Source organism: Lepisosteus platostomus, chromosome 13 (genome assembly GCF_059453375.1).
Source record: "Lepisosteus platostomus isolate fLepPlt1 chromosome 13, fLepPlt1.hap1, whole genome shotgun sequence".
Classification (NCBI taxonomy): domain Eukaryota; kingdom Metazoa; phylum Chordata; class Actinopteri; order Semionotiformes; family Lepisosteidae; genus Lepisosteus; species Lepisosteus platostomus.
In genome coordinates, this window is record NC_142623.1 from 25,514,555 (window position 1) to 25,536,497 (window position 21,943).

The following is a 21,943-nucleotide window of genomic DNA, read 5'->3' on the forward strand; positions in this document are numbered from 1 at the left end:
ATTCGTAAGTCATTTGTCCCAAATCAGCAGCACTTAAATTAATTTTTTAATTAAATCAGGACAGAACACATCAGGTACAAGTCTCTTGGGACAATAGGGCCAGCAACGAAGACCAGGGAACTTAAGAAATGTCCCGAAAATTCACTTCTTTTAAGGTAAGTGCAATTCTGTGTTTTTTTGGGAAAAAATCTTTCGTATTCTTTGCAGTCCTGTAAACTTTAATTTGCATGGATCACTTCTGTTATGTTTTAAATTAAAATTACTGCTGTCCTGCAGTGCAGTGTGGCAGCAGACGTCCTTAGAACATTGACTAATGAGAGGTGTAAGACTAGAATCTACAGTTGATGATAGAAAAGGAAGTTTATTTAATCATAATCTTCATTATCATTAGTTTAGGCTTTGTAGATGGGAGAGTACTATGTCAAACTGCACACTAATTATAACGATGCACGAAAAAACATCAACCACCAGAATGATTTATGTAGTATTCAAATTATTTAGCATAACTAAACCTTTACTTTGGATTCAGACAGGTTTTGTTTTATGTAATAAAACTAACTGATATCATTCATAAACCCAGTATGGGACAGCAAAACCTATTCTTGTTGTTGTTCTGCTCTTCTGTTCCAAAGAGGACAGTTCTGACTGCTGATGTTTGTTAAGTGTTTCAGTTTCAATCAGTAAGCCAGGTGTGGCCTCAAGAACATTGAAAAAGGTAAATAAGACTGGACAACAAACAGACACTAGTTATACCTGGCATTGATCCCAGACTGCAGAAGTAGAACAGTCTATTTGCAGTTTTTGTTCCAATCAGTGGCAGCTTTATGCTTTAGTAATAAATGGACAAAGCCTATAGAAACCTTTGGAACAGTTGATTAAATTAGTGTGTTTTAGATCAGATTACTTATGTTTTACTGAAAGTGGAAAATGCAAGACAGAACTGCCCTTTACGTAAAATATCCTAGAAACTGTGTAGCATCTAATTAAGAGAGAACCAAGCTATCTCATTGCAGTGGTGGTCTCTCTGTGCTGTACATGTGTGAAGTATGATTTGAAATGGTATAAATTATTTGCTGGGAAACAGCAATTCATGCACTCTGCAAGAAATGTAAGACACGTCCGATTTCTTTCTAAGTACCTTTCCTTCTTTATATACATACAGTTCTGTGAACATTTGATACTGCAATTGTAACCATTTTGTATTAAGCCAACAGTTAATTCAAGTAAATTATATTTTTGTTGTACAAAATGTAGCCTTTTAGCTTTATGAATGTTTAAACTTGATTAATGCTGAGGAATTATTTGTCACTTAGATTCAATTGGTTAATTAATTAATTAATTTCTTGAAACAGCACTTCCTATTACCTGTACCTTTTAGCCAATTATCTTTGGCTGCTTGTGCTCCTGTTTTTTGTCTCTGGATGATTCTGGCTCAGATGTAAATGCTTAATCTTAAAGATAATCTTGTTTTCTTCTCATCCTTACTGATGTAGTATCAGGTAAAAGGAAGCAAGGTGTTCATGCAGCAGAAAATGCCTTTATTCCATATGGAAAGGGGAGCCAAGCTTTGTCAAGCAAGACTCAAAAAAGTATTACAAAGGGTGGTCTTTTTATACAGTAAACAAGTTAAATGGTTACTCCCACAATGGATGGATTACATATATTCTGCTGTAAAACATGTCCATTAAAGGGATTAGACATTGGCTGTTCATGTCTAAATTCTCCCAAATGGCAAATATGAAACTGGTTTATTAATCCCTAGAGCAGATAAAATCATGGTTACTATGGAATTTAGAAACACAAATGTGCTCTAACAAAAATGTTCTTGTCTCTGCCTTCTGATGAAGGCTCTGTGGCTAAGGATCTGCATCTGTAGCTGGAAGGTTGCCATTTCTTATCCTGCGGCCGGCAGAGGAATCTTACTCCGATGGGCCCCTGAGCAAGGCCCTTAAACCCTACTGCTCCAGAGGTGCTGTATAAATGGCTGACCCTGCACTCTGACCCCAAGCTTCTCTCCCTGTCATTTATTTAGACTGTGTGTCTCATGAAGTGCAAGTTGTGGTATGCGGAAAAAAGACAAATTCCTAATACAAGAAATTGTATATGGCCAATTAAGTGATCTTAAAAATCTTTTTAAAAACGTCTTATGCAACCTGTTATTTCCTTTAATTTCTAAAACTTAAAATCCTCCCACTCCCCTACCCCCTATCCCAGCTTACATCAAAAGACTTACATCTTCAGTTCTGCTCCTGCCTTGTTTTAAAGAACAGGTCCTTGTTTGGGTTTCTCCAGCCACTTAGAAACACTGGTGTTCATGGACATATTTAAACTATCCATGGACTAGTGCAGGGTCCCTGCCTGCTTCATATCCTCTATCATCATCCCTGTTCCCAAGAAAGATAAAATAATCTGTTTAAATGACTGTAGACCAGTTGCACTTACTTCTGCATATCTAAACCTTTCAATGCCTGATACTCCTATACTTCAAAACTATTACAGATTAATACTTTGACCCTTAACAATTTACTGTACATACAGAGCCAATAGGTCAGTTGTAAATAATTGCCTCTACTATCCTTCAACATCTGAAATCTCCAGGGACATACTGTTTGTATGACTCCGTATTTTTTATTACTTTATTTATTATTATATTAGATCTATATTCAACGCTGTCATCACAGAACTCATCCACAGTAAACTGTCTCATTTGAATGTTCCCATCCCCACCTGCATGTGGATTATCATCTTCCTAACAAATAGATTAAGGCTATGTGCTCTCCCCATTACTTTACTCCCTGTATACAAATGACTGTAACTCCAGCTGCCCCTCTTTCAAACTACTGAAGTATGCAGATGTCACCACGCTGGTGGGTCTAATCAGCAATGGAGAATCCAGGTACAGAAGTGGAAGGGAAGTGGATTGTCTGGTGGCATGATTTGTGAACAACAACAACCTTTAGCTCGATAGTCTCAAAACATTGGAAAAAATTGAATTGACTTTTGGAAAAGCCCTCCAAAACCCAACCCCCTAGAAATAGACAAAGTTGTGGTGAGTATGGTGGCGTTTTTCAAGAATCAGGGAATAACCATCTCTAACATCTTCAAATGGGATGCAGATGTTGTCAACATCACAAAGAAAGTGCACCAGAAATTATATTTCCTGTGCCAGTTGAAAAAATTCAGTGTTTCCCATAGTGCTGGGCAATAATTCGATAACGATAATTATCGCAATATAATTTTCCTCTATTTAATTTTAACAAAAGTTCGATAAATGTTCGATATATATGTTTATGCTTTGCCCATGATATGCGCATGCGCATAAAATACTGCGTGAGTGCACGTGCGTGTTGCAGACCGGGCAGCTAACGTGGTGTTGTTTACCCACACGGTGGTGGCTGACAGGATTGTAGTTAGAGTGGAGAAATGAGTGACACTGAAGCAAATGTAGTGCTGCCAACGACCTGCTCGAAGGACGATGACATCGTCGACAGAAAAGGTCATTCAACTTCGGTAATTTGGAGATATTTTGGCTTTTTACGATCAGACATAAAACAGAGCACTTTAAACTTTGCAGTCTGTCTGAGCCGTCTTCAATGTGGGTTTTACCTTAATTTACTATTAAATACTACGTGCGGTATTTAATTTTTCTATTAAGATATTTATTTAGTAAATGTTACTCATGCATATTTTGACATGAAAAAGCCTCTCTTCCTCAGATTTGTTTAATGTTTCTGCTGTTTGGCAAGTGTTGTGTCCTTAAAATAAAGAGTTGTTTAATTTACCAATTAACTGTCTGGTTTCTTCAACTTCACTCAGGAGAAAAAATCTGCCTTTAAACTTGATAGAAATAATGATTTGACATTTATCGTGATAATTATCGATATCGACTGATATGAACATTTTTATCGTGATAATGTTTTTGGCCATATCGCCCAGCCCTAGTTTCCCAGCCCATTCTCATTTAGTTTTACAGACCCATTATTGAAACCATTCTCACGGCTTTTATAACTGGTTTGGCAATGTGTCTGTCCATTCTAGAAGCAAATTGCAAATTGGCCACTGTCCAGAGAGAGTCATTGGCTGCCATTTGTCATGTACTGAAGACCTATATAAACTCGTCTCAATAGCTTCTTCCCCATGGCCATCACACTGCTTAACCAGAACACATGAATATGGAATGAAGTGTGTATATAATTGTGGAGTTGTGCATGGTCTTTGTGTGATTTTTTTAATGCATGCCATGGCATCAAGACACCAGATCAAATTCCTTGTACATGTAACGTACTTGGCAAATAAAATGATTTTGATGTGTTCTCACCAGAGATTAAGCCAGAGAACTGGGTTTCAATTTATTTAATTCAGTTATCTGCACACATCCTTCTGTTCTTTTTAATATGTTTTATGTAACCAGTTAAGTCAACTGAGACCAGATTTCTCCTTTATAATAATGACATAGAAATATGTTTATAAAGTAGGGCATTTTCTGGAGCAATTGTAAGAAAGTGCAATATTGAAGAAACAGTAACATCCTATCTATGGTTTGAACCAATAGACTTGCAGTTTAGAACCCAGAGCCCTATCCACTACACTATAATTCAGTTCAGTGTCTGAATGTCATTTATGTTGCAATTAAGTGATCACTCTAGTTAATTATAACCATGTATATATTTTTCTTATTATTTTTGACATTCCAAATCCAATCCTGCCTTAATGCATGAAATTATAAAATTTAAACATCATGAATACATTAAGAAAACAGATCTCAGCAATAATTGTATTGCACATTTATTAAAGTGCAATGTGGTGTACAAATCCAAGAAATGAAAAATAAACTGTTTGCAGGGTATGGGTATGCATAACTTATTTTTACGAAATTCAACCAGAAATAATATTAATTGGCAATTCTTTTACACTTCATCACTACATCATCATAAGACCTTCAAATCTGGCATCACTCAGGCATCTTAACTTGTATTGCCACACTAACATGTCTTTCTGGAGGTGCAGGAATGACTAAAAGCTAGTTGGGTTAGATGTAGGAATTCCCTCTATATTCTTTCTCAAGGCTTATGAATTAGAAGCTTACGTTGGCCCAGATAGTGTGATATTTTAGAAGGTGTGTCTGCAAGGCTGACAGTATGACCACCACAGACTTGTTATAGCACACATTGGTGAAACCTATTGTAAAATGTAACTGTAGGACACATATGATGATACACTTGTGCAGGGGTTTTGTGAATTTACTAGGACAATTTATTAATTGTAGCAGTAATCACGAGGTGATTCGTTATGGCTATTAGAAAATCAATCGATCAGTGACGCACACACACGGATTCAGTACACGAGATACATTTTTTAATACATAAATTGTGCATATAAAACATATAACAGTCTGCCTGGAAACAGATGGCAGATTTTACTGTGAGGGTTATCAAAGTGAAAGGTATAGTATATAATCACGAAGAGATGCAAAACACAAAGAGAGACAAACAAAGAGTACTGTATGCTTCAGTATACCGTTAGGCTATACTGTCGTTAATCATTCTACATTAGCTACTCAAAAGTAAACACATTACTCATATGAATTGAATCAATATCAACTTGTGTTGAGGTAACAATTGAATTCTCGAGATGCAATGTAGAACATTGGGTTTACTTCTCCAGATATAGATTCGTATTTCCGGCATGGACACCAAAGACCAGCTAGCGGCTGCATCCAGTCGCTGTGGCATTCAATAGGCATCGTTCTGGCATCCTTTGCCTCCTGGCCAACCAGTCAGGGTGCAGCTCGGAGTCAGACGAATTAAGAGGAGAGATTTCTGCTGTGGCGATGCGCCAACAGTGTCTCTCTCAGGGACCTACTAGTAGTCCGACTGACTAGTAGCAATGACAGAGTCAAAGAACAGTGAAATGCAAACTTGACAATGCAAGTGAAAGTATGTAGCATTTTGTACATTTAACATACATTTACATAACCAATTTATCTTTGTAATGGTTCCCTAAATATCTCAGTCAAACCAAACTCCCTCACAATGACGGCTACCTTATTACAAAGTGATAGATATTTCTGGTATCGGTTAACATTAGGATTGTTTTAAGCATCTTTAGCCTGATGCTTAAGGTCCAATCTTTCCATTCAAATTTACATGAAAAAAAACATGAATAGCTCAACATTGCATTTTTCACAGAATTCTGGGTGTGGTTTTGGCCTCTCCTAGTTAATTTAGTATTACAGGTCCAATTAATGTCAGATAAAATGTTGATGATGCAGTCTTGAAGATCTTCCGATTTAGAAGCCGTCCAATTCTACTATTTATAAAGAAAACTGTTTTTACTTCACTGCAGTGGGCCCTTTCAGAGTAGAGATCTACAAGTCAGTGAGCCTGGAACAAATCAAGCACCAAAACGCAGACCTCCAAATTGGAGGATGTTACACCCCAAAGGATTGCATAGCCTTGCAGAAAGTGGCTGTCATCATTCCATTCCGCAAACGAGATTACCATCTGATGTACTGTCTTTACTACATGCATCCCATTCTTAAGCGGCAGCAACTTGACTATGGAGTGTATGTGATAAACCAGGTAAGAACCAACATTGTGTTTTTTTGCTTTCTTACCACGAAAATCTGCACAGGTGATCAGGCTCTCTGTCTTGTCTGGTTATGCATCTGGGGTAACCAGTGTAGTGGCGAGGCTTATTAAAATACAGGAATTAGGTTTTCGGCTCCCTTGCCAGTCCCTCTCTCCTTCATCTCAGTGGTGCTTGATACCGAGAGAGGCCATTCCATTTGGTTCACAATTAAGGTTTTTATAGCTGATAGAGTGTCCTGATAAGGAGCAACTCGCAATGCTCCCAAAATTCTCCAGCAACCTTAATAAATGTTAATCTCGGGCGCCTAAAAGTCTGAGATTCCAAGGTAGAGTCTTATTCAAAGTTAGTTTACAACCCTAAGATCAGAGGGCATGGTTACTCATCATCAGCCAATCAGGAACTGCTGGACATTCAGCCTCAGGGCTCCACCTGAGCATCCTCATACTCAGCCTGGACCACCACGTAATGGCCAGTGTGACCAAGTGCAAGACTTTCCTTTGTTCTAAGAGTTGAGGACGGAGGTTGCCAGCGCATAACAAAAGGATCCACCCGAGGTAAGCATCAGCAGCAAGCTTCGTGAACAGGTCGGAACTGTGGACAGCTGAATCAGTATTCGGAACTAGGGCTTCATCAGGAACGAACAGGTCTTCTTCCTGATATGCTGGGACCCACAGTCACTTGTCTCCTGTGCACAAACTCTGCTAGTTTCAGCCAACACTAACTAGCCGGTCTTCAGAGAGCATCAGCAGCGCATCGCAGGAATTTCTCTCAAGCCGCACTTAGCACTGCTTGGCACAGAGCCAGAGAGCGCCGATTGGACAGCAACAAGGTTGCCACTGCTTCTTTGTCTGCAGGAGATCTGAATTCACACAGATTGGATGAGTATTCAACATTCTGCATTACCGCTCGAGAATTCAATTGTTACCTCAACCCCAGTTGATATCAATTTAATTCCTATGAGTGATGTATTTGTTTTGAGTATCTAGTGTAGAAGTTGTAACCAAGTTCATTTATGAAACAGTCTAAATGAATGATATACTGGATGTAAGTCCCTCTTGGTATTTGTAACTCTTCGTGATTGAATATATACCTGTTGTATTCTGCTAACCCTTACGATAAGATCTGTTTATATTTTATATAAAGTTTATAAGTTTATATGCACATTTTATGTATTAATAAATGTATTTCTTGTATTAGTCAATGTATTATAGAACTTTGAGCAGCTCAAGAGCAGTGGTTCCCAACCTTTTTTTGTCTTTTGTACCCCCACAGCCCTTTCAATACACGTATGTCTCAACTACCCCCTCATCCACACCAAATCAGTATGATCCAAAATGTCTTCATTTAAACTGACATTAAACTGGATATTATTAAACATTATTAATAATATTATTAAACTGGATATCATTATACTGATTCACTTTCAACCAATCATTGATACTGTGAGTGAAAAAACAGTCACACTCACAAAGTAGACACCTGAGATTTTTTGTCTTTCAAATGTGTAGACAGTTCTGGGGGCAGTGTGGCCATGTCTGTAATCAGGCTGTTCTACACATTGTCTGTTCCTCTGCTTGGTTTTGATTTAGGTCAAAGCTGTGTAGCCACTTCACAGGAGTAGGTAGATCCAAAAGGTAAAAATTCATTAAGTGCATATTACCCTAACTCAGGGTATTCCTTTTCCACATCACGCCAGAACTGTGTCAGTGTCTTGTCTACATATTTCATCTTCAGCTCACAGTCTGAGGACACATCCATCAGATGTTCTTGCAGTCTGACAGGAAGGCTGCTGCTGCTGCTCTCAGTCACACTGAAAGGGTCCCTGACCCAGTCCAGTTTAGCAGACCTGTTTTCAATTTCACTGAAGTATGAGTTCAATTCACCGTTGAGTTTGGACACATGTGCTTTCACAATTTTCACTACAGCAGCTCTGTCTGTCAGTGGTGGTAAGATGGGCATCAATGAGAATGAGTTCCTTGTCCTTGGTGATGAAATTAGGCTTCTTTGACTTAGCCACAAGTAGCGACAGAGCAAAAGAATCCTCCAGTGCTTTGGCTGACACTCTTTTGGCTTTTTTCAGTTTGCTTTGACTTGAATTCAGGCAATTTTTGTTGGAAAAATGCATTAGTCTTACCAATGTAGAAACGGTGTTTGGTGCTGAGGTACCACTGTAGATGGGCTGGCTTCATGGAACTGTTCGTTAGCATTTCACAGCAGAAAAAATACAATGGCTACAGTAGGGTCCACGACCGTACATGTAAAGCCATACAAAACTGAGATACCTGCAGATGTTCAATGATGAGCCGGTTCGCCTCCTGGGGGAGCTCCTAACTGCTGATAAGAAGGGAGATGGTGGATACCACTTCCTTTTGGTAGTCAGTGGTAGGGTCCAGTTGGAGAGGGAGGTAGGCAGAAGGCACTTTCCCTTGCAACAGAGCTCGCTGTATCACCTGCAAGTACACATCTAACACCACACTCATTCAAGGCCCCTCAGGACAATTCCGGATCACCCAGATGGCATCTTGTACCTCCAGCAACCTTATTTACTGTATCTCTTGCAGTAAATGCCCAACCACCTACATTGGAGAAACAGGAAGGAGACTCGGAGACCACTTCAGAGAACATGTTAGGGCTGTGAAGATTAAAGATCTCTCCAAGCCCATTGTTCTCATTTCACCTCTGATGGCCATGACCACTCTAATCTCTCCGTTTGTGTTCTCAAAGACGGTTTTCCGAAATCATACATCAGAAAGAAATTTTCTCCATTCATTGTAGGTTTCACACCTCTCTACACCCATTCTGACTTCACACCTCTTGATTGGCCTCTCTTTCTGTCCCCTGCTCCCGCTTCTCGCTCCTCCTCTCTCCCAGCCTTTGTTCTCCCACTACATTACCTTTGCTTACTGCCTTGTCTTTCTCACACCTGAAGAAGGCTCCACAACCGAAATGTTATGTTTTCTTTCTTATTTTTTTCAGCATGGAATAAACCTATTACTTGTTCCTTTGCAGCCTAGGCATGCTGACGCAGCTACCCACCTGAACTATCATGTATTTAGAAAGTTTTGGTGTGGCCACACAAGCTTTGTAGAGTTCTTTGAACAAGAAACAACAGGAATGAGAACAGCTTTTGATAAAGTTCTCCATACAAACTTGGTCATCAAATTGCAGGTCGTAGGCATTTAGAAAAAGATGTGTTTGTATTAGGAATTGGTTATTAAATAGAAAACAGATGGTGCACCCTTCCCATGTTTTAGATTACTGCTGTTGTTAATTTATATAAATAATTTAGATTCTGGAACAGTTAGTAAACTAGTTAAGTTTATAAATAATACCAAATAAGGAGAATAAGTAAACACTGTAGAAGCAGGATATGAAATTAAGGCACAATTCACAAACTGGGCAAACATGGTTTAATTTAGACAAGTGCAATTTCATGCAGGTACAGTATTAATATAATTTATGATGAATTCATAATGGCAAATACTTAAAATCAAAGAGACTACTTATGAAAAAGACTTACAGTCTATGTTTATGTTAACATGTCTTTTATATCTTGCAGACATTGTGAGGCTGCAATGAAAAGGCAAATACTAGAAAAAATTCTAGTAAAAAGCATTGCATTTACAGTACATCAAGCGTTGTTATTGTTACAAATGGGGGGTTACGAAAATGGTGAATTTCAGGAATTTACTGAGCAGTTAAGGCAATAAGTAATAGAAGTATTCGTGAACCTCGAACTTGTAAGGGATTTCTCCAGAATACACCCGAGTGGTTAGTATAATCAGAGGCACATGAATTCTTTGTTCTCTGCCACAGTAATAATCCAAGCACACTTGTTTATTAACAACAATTCAAACCCTACACTACACACAACAAAAATACAACATAGAAGTTTTTCAAAGAAAAGATAAGCTGCCTCCTAAAATAATTGTGATACAATCTGCAGCTAAATCTCTCTGCAAACCCAGATGCCACAAAGTAAATGAGAGCCCTATTCTAAAAATGTACCCATAAGCAGGAAAGACATCTCTAACCAAAGTATCTTTTACCCAGGAAACCTAAGTTCCCTAAAAACACAGAATAGCAAGCTCTCTCTAGCAGATAGCTCTGATCAGGTTTCGTTTGGATTATCGTGAGAAAGAGAGTCTTTATTATCCCCGGGCCCAAGTGGGGAATTTGTTTTACAGCAGTAGTGTTGGTGTACAGGCAGACAGAAAAAAATGACAAAAACAACAACTGATTTTTCAGCCTCAAGATGGACCACTTTAATGGCATTAACACTTCTTTGGTCCTCATGTTGTGAGACAACAGCAACAGACTCCAAATGCAAATGCCACATCTAGAATCATATCTAGACCTTTTGATAACTTTCTTGTGCATGAACTAATGATGCAACAACACCACAGCTGGCCAAGAAACAACTGAGCAGTCCCATGAAATGAGGGGACTATGTATAAAAAGGGTTGTGATTCCTATTTGGTTCACCTAATAACACTAGTAAGGGAACAAGTAATGGGTTTATTCCATGCTGATGAAGGGAAGAAAGAAAACACAACATTTTGGCGGTGGAGCCTTCTTTGGGTGTCTAACGTACTAACACTAGTAAGGCCTCATTTAGAATATTGTGTATTTTGGTCTAGAACCCTTTCAAAGAAACACAAATAGATATATTGTGGGACTTAAAGGAATGACCTTCCCTGACATGCTGAAAGAGCTGAACATTTTTAATCTTCAATGGAGGCAACAAAGTGGTCCGGATACAAGTTTTCAAAATCTTCAGGAGCATTGGCAAAGACAACCTAGTGGATGTCTTCCAAATGAACAATGAACCACAAATCAGAAGGCAGAAATGGAAAAAATGTGGAAGGATATTTAAAACTGAGTATAGGAGGCACTTCTTTACCCAACAGGTTGAAGAAATGTAGAAACAGCTGAATGAGACCCTTGGGTGTATTAACTACTACCATTTGCACTAGATGGGCCAAATCACCTCCTCTTGTTTTTAAACTTTCTTATGTTATATATTTTTTCTTCTGTTATCAATAATTCTGAACCTACCGTATAAAGAGAGCACATATAATCAGTTACACCCAAGATAAAGTAAAGAACTAATTTTCAGTGGAAGCAATTTATGGATTTCTATGAGCAGATTTAAGTAATTGTTCTGATTGCCTGTTCACAGCTGTGTAGCCTCTGACCAGTTTAATTAAGCATGGCAGATAACAGTTTATGCTAGTGTCACTTATTACCTAAATTCAAGGAGTTGAGAAAAGCAAATCTAAAAAAAAAAAAGTTGAGGAAAGTAGTTATTCTGTATATTTGATTTTTATTTTCAACTAACTTTCACATATTTGGTGTTGCACCTCTATGGCAGCATTTCCTAAAAGGAAATCAGGGAAAAGTCAAACTGATTACAACATGTACAGTGTCTGTGTATAACTATGCACTAACCTGAAACAGGTTTGTAGTCACTGTATTCTGGGTATTTTCTTATGAAGATGCATACTAAAACTTTTGTCATATTGCAGCTTTCTGAAAAAAAGACAGAGGTTACCTTGAAGTTTTATAGTATACAATTTGTTAATAGAATCTTTCGACTTTATTGTCAAATATTAAAATATGTGCTGCACATATTGCAGTATGTGATGGAAGGAGACCAATAGTCTTGTTTTAAGGATCATGTTTTTTTAGTGTTTTCTCCTGCTTTTTCTCTTTAGTTTGGAAATGAGACTTTCAACCGTGCCAAGCTCATGAACATAGGCTTTGCAGAGGCTCTGAAAGAGTATGACTATGATTGTTTTGTGTTCAGTGATGTGGACTTGATTCCTATGGATTTTCAAGTGCTACAGCCAGCCAAGGCATTTGTCTGTGTCGGTGGATAAGTTTGGCGTCAGGTAAGTACCTCAGATTAGTGCTTTTTAATAAAAAATACACAAATCACATTTCCTTTCTATGTTCACTGTTTTATATTTTTGAGGCAGTAACTTTTTCAACACTTGTTATACAATCCACAAGTTATGTTATTTAGGGATCTCCCCCTTTGAGGGGTATGTTTTCAACTTAATTCATCCAATCCTGGTTTAGGAGCTACTGAAGGAAACATTTTAAAGGGGAATGATATCTTTGCACTTATTTTGACAATTGGAAAACTTTAATTTGTAAAGGGGGATGCTTATTGTGACAAAGGTACCATAATACTGTTCTCTGTACTGTTATGTACATTGACTGCAGGTTAAGTGCTGTAACTGGAACCAAGTTGGTTCACAATCTTCAAGTTTGCATACGAACCTGGAGCTTGCTCCCTTTCCTGCAGAAGCTCACTCTATTCCATTTATCTGATAAACTTCAGGACAGTCAAAGAAAGAGAACTAAAATGAATTTGGTAATTTTTAACTTTGGTATTATTTCACAAAAATAAAACTACATTAGCAAAGAACACTAAGGATGGAAATTTTTTATTAGCTTTGCAAAATATTTAACGGAATCACTGATTCATGTTTAAAAGGTTGGATAAATAAATCAAGAAGCAGATCATAATTAAGCAAAAACAATGAAGATTTAAGAAATTTGTTTCTTAATTATAGTTTATATGACAATAATAGTTCAGGTGGGTAGCTGCATCAGCATGCTTATTCCATGCTGAAAAGAGAAGAAGAAAACACAATGTTTCAGCCGTGGAGCCTTCTTCAGATGAGGAGCTCACACCTGAAGAAGGCTCCACGGCCGAAATGTGTTTTCTTTCTTCTCTTTTCAGCATGGAATAAACCTATAATGTAATAATAATATAATGTTTCTTTATCAGCCCTATACAATTTCTTGCATTAGGAATTCATCTTTTCGCATACCCCAGCTTTTCTCCATGGAGACACAGACAGGGAGAGAAGCTTGGGGTCAGAGATTTTTATAATATACGCATGCAATTTGGAGTCACTGGCTGGTTTAACCCCCAAGGAGTGCAACAACAAACGAAAGCTGGCCTCCTAATGCATAACACACCCCTCACATCTGGGAAGCCAGACCCTGAACCACAGATGCCCTATACCCATTAGCTGATGTAGAATCAGTCAACGTTGAAGAGGCGCCATGCCAGGTGTTGATGAACACCAGCTCCACTGTGACCATAATCCACCTTGACTGTCTACAGTCAGATGTGCAGCTCCAACAAAGTGGACTGAAGCCAAGTTCAGCAATTGTAGATGCTGTTATGCATGGAGGGACCACGTTATGATGCTGTCACTGAGAAGGAAGGCTGTGGCAAATAGCTAGCTGAGCTCCAAGCACAAAGTTTAGAGTTGTCTGTAGAAACGCGGATGGAGTGAAGGTTAATAAGGTGAATGTGGGAATGTGATCAGGTTAAGAGGATGATAGAAATGAGCAGGTAAAAAACAGTGAGTGGGGTGGGTTGGAAACTGCTTTGTTGACAGTAATTTAAAAAAGGGTTAAATGACCCACCTTAAGGCTAATTCTTCCAGCCAAAAAAAACTGTCTCACAGGAGTCAGCAGAGGGAGCTGGCAACTGGATGTCAATAAGTCAATCGCAGGAGTGTAACTGATATATAGGTGAGGAAGAATTTAGGAAAGCAGACAAATGCTGCAGGTTAAAAAAAAAATGTCTGCTCTTTCAGAGCTCTGTGTTGAAGAGCTTCAATGGAAAAAAAGTCCCGCAAGCAAATAGAATGCCTTTGGGTTCCTGCTCATTCATGGCTGCTGACACTGTAGCACTCAATGTTGGAGCAGTGCGGTGAGCAGTGAAATAGTTTGCTCCTTGAGCAGATTGCCAAATTACTGGCCGACTGATTGAAAAAAAATGACAGCAGCCTGGAATTGTGTCCTGACTGTGTTTGCTTGGGTTTGCGAGCAGACCATGATGTTCTCTGCTGGCTTCTCTCCTTCATGGAGTCAGAGAGATTAAGTAATCTGCAATAATCAAAATATTCTGCCTTTTTAACTGCGTCTCTCCCCTCCTGTACATCTCCTTCCATCCCACACATATTAAAAACTCTTTCTTTTTCATAGTTCCTCAGACTATTTATTGACAGACAATACCAAACACATTATTGACAGGGCCCTTACCCAAGTCATAAAAAGCCCTTGGATTATCAACCCAAATAGAAACTCCAGGACTCAAAAAGGCCACTGGTGCTTCCCTTCCACCCTAACACCCTTTCTCTTCCCAGGACCATCAATAACAACTTCCTCATCTTACAAAATTACTCTTCCACTGGAATCCACTTTCCTGGCCAGCCCTTCTTGTTCCTGTGAACCTGTAGGCTCTTCCCTTAACCGCTACCAACAACCATCCACAACACTTTTCCTAGCACCAGAACATGTGATATAGTGGTATGCAGTAGTGGTGGTATACAGTGGTATGTAGTACTGATACAGTGGTATCACCTGCAAATATATCCAATACAATGCACATTCAAGGAACTCTGTACACTTCCGTATCACCCAGATGACACCATTTTCAACAACCACATTTACTACATCAGAGCTTTAAGGATCAAAGATCTCTCCAAACTGATCGCACCCTACTTCACCTCTAACTGGTTTCAGAACATCTATTGCAGAAAGACAACCTAAACCAAAATTAGTATTTAACCTGGATCATACCTTCTCATAAGCAACATTTTCATTTCCTTCTAAATACTCTCTTATTCCCTTATTTGCAGGTTTCTGCTTTCCACACCTCTCCTCCTGTTTTCCCTGAGTTTGGACAATCATTCTTACCTGCTTTATATCCACTTTATATTCCCACTGCTTCCTTCTTACCTAATCTGTCTTTCCTTCTCCTATGCCTAATTTATCTGCTACTTTGCCTCCATACACAAGAAGAAGGCTTTATAGCTGATATGTTTCTTTTCTATATATTTAAGCATGGAAAGAACCTTTACCTGTTCCTTTGAAGCCAATGCGTGCTGATGCCTCTACCTACACAAATGTTCACTACTATGTTAACTTGTTTGTTAAGTTTTAACGGCACTGTTGTCAAAGACAATTTTCTTTAATTGAAAACTTTTACCTCTGTGGATTGGGGTCATTCATGTCGTCTCTGTTGTGTAGGATCATTCGATATTTTCCAATGACACCTTTAGGGCAAGATATAGACATCCCTTGGTTCTGGAAGCAATCCTTTGCTATTCTCTGAACTCTAAGGCTATAAAATTAGTTTTGTGCTACTGTAAACATAACTTCATACACATTCAGAATTCATCAGCAATTTTCAGAATGATACAAAACATCGTTAACAGCTAAAAATAGCGCTCAAATGCACCGTTTTACATCCAACTGTAATTTGTTACCAGAACGTCATACACATTTAGAATTTATCAATAATGTTAAGAATTATACAAATCATTTACAGCTCAAATAAACGCTACTGTTCACTGTTTTACATCCAGCTGTGACTAGTGTTACAAGAACCTCATACAGTCAGATATTATCAGCAATGTTCAGAATGATACAAAACATCATTTAAAGCTCAAAATACCGCTTAAATGCACCGTTTTACATCCAACTGTAATTTGTGTTACCAGAACGTCATACACATTCAGAATTCATCAGCAATTTCCAGAATGATACAAAACATCTTTAAAGAAACGAATGTCAAAATGTTTCCAAAATGTCTGCCTGTGATATTTTAGCCGTTTAGTTACACGATTTCATATTCATATAACTACCAAGTGATGTTAAATCACTACAACATTTATCTTTTTACAATTACAGTCTAGGGGTTTTGTGAATTTACTGGGACATTTTATTAATTGTAGCAGCAATCACGAGGTGGTTCGTTATGCTTTTGGAAAATCAATCGATCAGCGATGCACACACACACACGGATTCAATAAACGAGATACATTTATTACATAAATTGTGCATAAAACTGTCTGTCTGGATACAGGTGGCAGCTCTTACTGTGAGTGTTATCAATGTGCAACGTATATAATCACGAAAAGATGCAAAACACAAAGAGATACAAATAATATGCTTCAGTATACTGTTCGGCTATACTATCGTTAATCATTCTACATTAGCTACTCAAAAGTAAACACATTACTCATATGAATTGAATTGGTATTGTAGCGGCGCCCTCGCCCAGTGGTGAGGAGGAAGCGCACCTAGGCACTCAGGGTACCGCGAAGCAGGCTGGGGGTTGTAGACCCCGCTCTAGTAAAAAGAATTATGTTAGTTTAAGTGTCCTGTGTAGCTTAGTACGTGTTCCGTCTGTCCTCTTATGTGTGTAAAATGCTATCTTTGGTGCGGTTTTGAAAGGAGAATAAAAGAGTCGCATGTTTTTCTGTCTCATCTCCACTTGTCCTTTATCCTGCGTGAACCCGTAAGCGCTACAATATCAACTTGTGTTGAGGTAACAATTGAATTCTCGAGATGCAATGTAGAATATTGGGTTTACTTATCCAGATGTGGATTCGTATTTCCCGGCACGGACGCCAAAAACCACCTAGCGGTTGCGTCCAATCGCTGCAGCGTTTCATAGGTGTAGTCCCAGCGCTCTCTGGCTCCCAGCCCACCAGTCGGGGTGCAGCTCAGAGTTAGAGGAATTAGGCGACGCTTCAACAGTCTTAAGCTTAATAATGTTAGAACAAGCACGTTAAAACCAGAACCCACTGTAAGTTACCAAGTTAAAGACTTTGATGCATAAAATATTTATGAATAATTACATTATTTACGATGAAGGTGGAAGGTTGTGTACTTGTAACTGAACAATCATGCTTTTATAAACTATACCAACTTTTTAATGTTTAATGATTACCATGCTGTAATACACAGTTTAAAATTATTAAAAGTCAAAAGAGTACTTTTAAGTAAGAACTTAAATTCTTAATTGGAAAAAGCTTGTCCCTCAGTAGTGACCGTATTTTGAATTTTCTGGAGACAGCTCAAATGCTGTACTGTACATGAGAAGTTAAGCTTTATTAGCTCCACCTGGCAGTTTTACAAGATGCTTCCAGATACTATTATCATAACATGCGTTATGATGTGCCACGCCTACCGCATTTTGACGCAGCGTACTTTGCAGATTATGAATGGTTGGATCTGTACATTTGCCTTTATTTATTATTATAATAAAGAGATCTACAGCCTCATTTACCAGAATCCAAAGAATCCAAATCTAAAGCTGGATTCTAGAAGTTTCAGTCAATAAAGAACTGGTTAACTTTAAGACTTGTGTGTAGAGTGCGTCTGTATATGGGGTCTTACCAAGAAGCTGTTTTCCGGTTGTGTGCCGCCTCACATGACATCACATTAAATATTCACAGATATATAGATAAATGTGAATGAAATTTACACAATTTTATTCTCAATTTCAATCAATGATTTAACCTCAAATATGTGACAGTCTGATAACTTATTAAAGTAAACACAATGATAAATGTACAGATGCAGCCATTCAAAATGCGCGGGCGATACCGCATTATTTTCCTGTGTGCTGTACGCAGTCTACCGTGAGTTACCGGTAAATACCGCTAGTTACCGTAAATTCTCCTATAATACCGCAAGCAAAATAATAGTATCCGGAATTTCCGCAAGGTGGAGCTAATTAAGCTCAACCTCTCATGTTTGGGCTGTCGCCATCAAAGTCTTTAACAAAGATATTACTAATAGTATTAATAATGAATGACCTTGGACAAGCTGTAAGTGTAAACTCAAAGTATTGCCCTGGTCCACATTCTTTTTTCTATTGACCGTCTTTGTAAAAGTAACACCACAGCATTTCGCAATCACGCATTTGTTTCCAATCATGCAAAGTACAGTAATTTTTGAGAATCGATTCACCATGCCTTTCACATGCTCATAAAAGAGATTGATTCAGGAACATAAACATATTACCGTATGCAAACTGTACTGTATACAGTATGTATATTTAATGTCTTAACTGTGCCCGTTTTAGTATTGAATATTTATATGGAATTTTACCACTGAAGGGAAATCTTAGTGCCTGAGCATAAAAAGAATAGGAGCATACTGCAACGTGTGTGAAGGCCATAAACAATATTAATTTTGGAACTTAAACATACAGTATATGGCTGGTCTCGGTACTTTAAAGAAAACATACAGTACACACCAGTATTCCATTTCTCCCTAAACATTTTAAGCATTGAAGTCGGTATAACTAACGTGATACCGGAGTCAACAAGCATACTTTTAGAATTTGATTAAAAGGGAATATAATATGGAATTGCGTATCTAAAGAAATTAATAACGGTATAATTATATTCATGTACCGCACAAACACAAGAATAGTACACGCTGTACATTGTCTGTTGATAATGTTTCTGTAGAGCTTTTTCAGCACTCCGCATGTGACCTTGCCGGTGGCACTGTGGGTTAGGTTCCTGACTCCCATATCACACGGTCTGTGATCGAATTTCACTGTGGAACAAACATTTCTTTGAAAAATTGAAACGTTTCCCTTGGTCAGAGATTAAATAAAACCTCACTCGCACCAAACAAATTTATATTTCTAAATATCACAACATTATCAAATTTAAGTCATTTTAATAACAATGAATAGTCACCTATGCGTTACAAAATAAACATTTATATAATCGCGTATCTAAGGAAAATAGCAGTATAACTTTGTTCATGCACAAACAGTGGCATGTTACATTATTAATTTGGGTGTCTCCTCTTGCCAGAAAGCTCTAAAATGCATTTTGAGTGCGTTTTTTGACTTTTTCTAAAGTGCAACCCATAAATAAAGCTGATACAGTTTGACTTAAATTAAACTGTATTACAGCAGCACAATGGACAATGCAACGTAAATTGCAAAAATGCACTTGGAATCTGTCCAAGCCCTACTTTGTCAGGCATTTTCTTTTACTGCAACGGACATAAAAACTCCCTTGCTTTTACCAGAGCGTTTCATAATTTCTAACTACGAAAATTATTTAAACTGCGACACTTACAGTATCATTCATTCCATTCCATTCCATTATCAGTCTTCCATTTCTCCCTAAACATTTTAAGCATGAAAGTTTTATGAAACGGTACCCAAATATGTGATTGCTGTATAGAATGAATTTTAATTTAAAAAAATTATTTAACACGAAAATTATGCTGGAAATCTCGCCTCCTTCTATTTTGAAAATACCTGTGAAACTGGTTTAATTCGTCACAGCCAGCACTCCCGCAGAGAGGGGGGTTGTACTCGTTAATGTCTTAGCCGGAACACATCATTATATCTCATTTTGTACTTCTTTAAAAAAATCGTTTGCCCAGCCACTATTGCTGTTATTGTTTTTATCCTGTAAAGCGCTTTGGGGAGCACAGCTTTCTCACCACTTAGATTACTTTTTGATACCATCCTTACACAAAGCAGAAACTTCTTGTATTTTCCGATGACATACAAGTGGAAAGATTACAGATTTTAATCGTCTTTTTTCTGAACCAGGGAAAATTTGATCATGTTTCTCTATAACAATAATAAAAAACTTTATTTTACATATCACCTTTAAAAGTGGCATCTCAAAACAATACAGTAGATGTAAACCACAGATTACAAAGTAAATACCCAGACAAACGCAAACGCGTTTTTAATAAAATGCTTTTATTCATTCAGCAGAGAGAGAGCGTTAAACCTGGGCGTAACAGCTTTTCCTTTTTCTGATCACTCGCTCTCTGGATAAACATCTCACCTGTCCTGTTCTTTGTTTTCCTAATTTGCCGATTATGCCTGCTGCGATCCACTCCTACCCTCACACCTAAAGAAGACTATTTTAAATTTCTTTGCACGGTCCATTGTGCAATTAACCCTTGTATGTGCTGTCCTTAAGGTGATATCACATAAATGTGATATGTAAAATAATGTTTTTATTATTGTTATAGAGAAACATGATCAGATTTTCCCCGGTTCAGAAAAAAAGATCTAAAGTACTGTACTGTATACTAGTTTGTCACTCTTCTGGTTGCTGCTGGTTGAGGTGTTAGTGGGGCCAGCAGGGGGTGCTCACCCTGCAGTCCATGTGGGTCCTAATGCCCCAGTATAGTGACGGGGACACTATACTGTAAACAGGCGCCGTCCTTCGGATGAGACGTAAAACCGAGGTCCTGACTCTCTGTGGTCATTAAAAATCCCAGGGCGCTTCTCGAAAAGAGTAGGGGTGTAACCCCGGTGTCCTGGCCAAATTTCCAATTGGCCCTTACTAATCATGGCCTCCTAATAATCCCCCTCTATGAATTGGCTACATTACTCTGTTCTCCTCCCCACTGATAGCTGATGTGTGGTGAGCGTTCTGGCGCACTATGGCTGCCGTCGCATCATCCAGGTGGATGCTGCACATTGGTGGTGGTGGAGGGGAGTCCCCATTACCTGTAAAGCGCTTTGAGTGGAGTGTCCAGAAAAGCGCTATATAAGTGTAAGCAATTATTAATTATTATTATTCTCATCCCCTCTTTGCTAAATGGCTTTTGAATAGAGTCACACGAAGACAGAGGTGAAACATCCCTACACAGCCCTGTCGCAGTACACGAATATAATTATATCTTATTAATTTCTTTAGATACGCGATTCTTTTAATACAGTCTTTGCTGTGCTCTAGAGGATCCTTGTGATATTTCGAGCTCTGGTTGAATGATAAGTGTCGCAGTTTAAATAATTTTCGTAGTTAGAAATTATGGAACGCTATGTTAAAAGCAAGGGAGTTTTTATGTCCGTTGCAGTTTTTTTGTAACATGAATATAATTATATCGTTATTAATTTCTTTAGATACGCGATTCCATATTATATTCCCTTTTAATCAAATTCTAAAAGTATGCTTGTTGACTCCGGTATCACATTAGTTAAAGACTTCGATGCTTAAAATGTTTAGGGAGAAATGGAATACTGGTGTGTATGTTTTCTTTAAAGTACCGAGACCAGCCATATAGTGTATGTTTAAGTTCCAAAATTAATATCGTTTATGGCCTTCACACGCGTTGCAGTATGCTCCTATTCTTTTTATGCTCAGGTACTAAGATTTCCCTTCAGTGGTAAAATTCCATATAAATATTCAATACTGCAACGGGCACAGTAAAGACGTTTACTGTAAATCTTTCTACGACAGACCAACGGACCACGAGTGCACCTGTCGGTCAACCAATCACGTATCGCAGTACCGCGCGTCATCGTGCGTCACAATGCCCGACGCCGTAGCCAATTAACTCCGGTACATATGTGTACCCCGCACTTGGCTGCATCTGTAAATAATATGTTCTCATCATAAGTATTCACCATCAATGTTTTTCAAATTTGTCTAGCCACACTAGACCGCCAATGTTTGTGCCTGTTGTATCTGCAGTGAATGGGACTTTTAGAAACACCACATCTGCATTAGTGTTTATTATAAAATAT